Source organism: Tetrao urogallus, assembly GCF_951394365.1.
Source record: "Tetrao urogallus genome assembly, chromosome: Z".
In the NCBI taxonomy this organism is placed as follows: domain Eukaryota; kingdom Metazoa; phylum Chordata; class Aves; order Galliformes; family Phasianidae; genus Tetrao; species Tetrao urogallus.
Window position 1 is genome coordinate 22,418,375 of NC_136816.1, and position 899 is coordinate 22,419,273.

Below are 899 nucleotides of genomic sequence, written 5' to 3' on the forward strand. Positions count from 1 at the left end.
ACTATAGGATATGACACTGAGTTGGAAATACTCGTTCTCCCACCCCACCTCCATTTTTTTTGGGTTTTTCTTCAGAACTCTATTGTATGCTCTAGTTGTGTGATTGCTGCTTTGCTTCATATTTAACACAAACTTCAAGAAGAAAAAATGAATGTGGGATGATAAGGCAGTAAGCTGATGCTTTTTAGTAATAGCTTTTTTCAAAGACTTTCTTCATTACCATCAGAGTAGATTTGCCCCCTCAGGCGTGAAATGCAGCAGTATTCCCTTGAAAATACTAATGCTCTATTTTAAACATTTTCACATTATTTATTCTTCTACCCTACTCCCTTAGCCTGCAGTAGGATTCAAAATCTGAATTGCCAAGCAGTTTTGAACACAACAGCTGAAGCTATGGGGAGATACTCTCATCTCTGTGTTTGTAATGAGTAGAGCAGTCTTATATTTGGCATTTACTGAAGATTTAACACCTGCAGCAAGTACTTCTTCCCTCATAGTATTTTTTTTTTTTTTTTCTGAACAACAATGCACTCTTACCCTTCTGTTCTCGTGTAAAGGAGCAGTTGGGAAACTGGAATTGAATTGGAGCATCACTAAGTTATTAATGGTTTAGACTAGAGACAGTCATATTCTAACATAAAAGAGCTCCAAACAAAGCATTCCAGACCATGGGGATTCTCACCACCTAACTTAAACTGCCTAAATGAAGTGCCTGAATTATGAGCTTAGTTTTTCTAGGCTGTATGTAGCTAATGAAGACAGATAGCACTTAAAAGCACTTGACCAGTTTTTGCGCTGGTTCAGAATTACATAATGTGGAGTACCTATCTATTTTTATTGACTATGTGAACTTTGAAGAACCAACCTCCTGCCTTTGGAGCCTCTGTCAGATTTCTAGA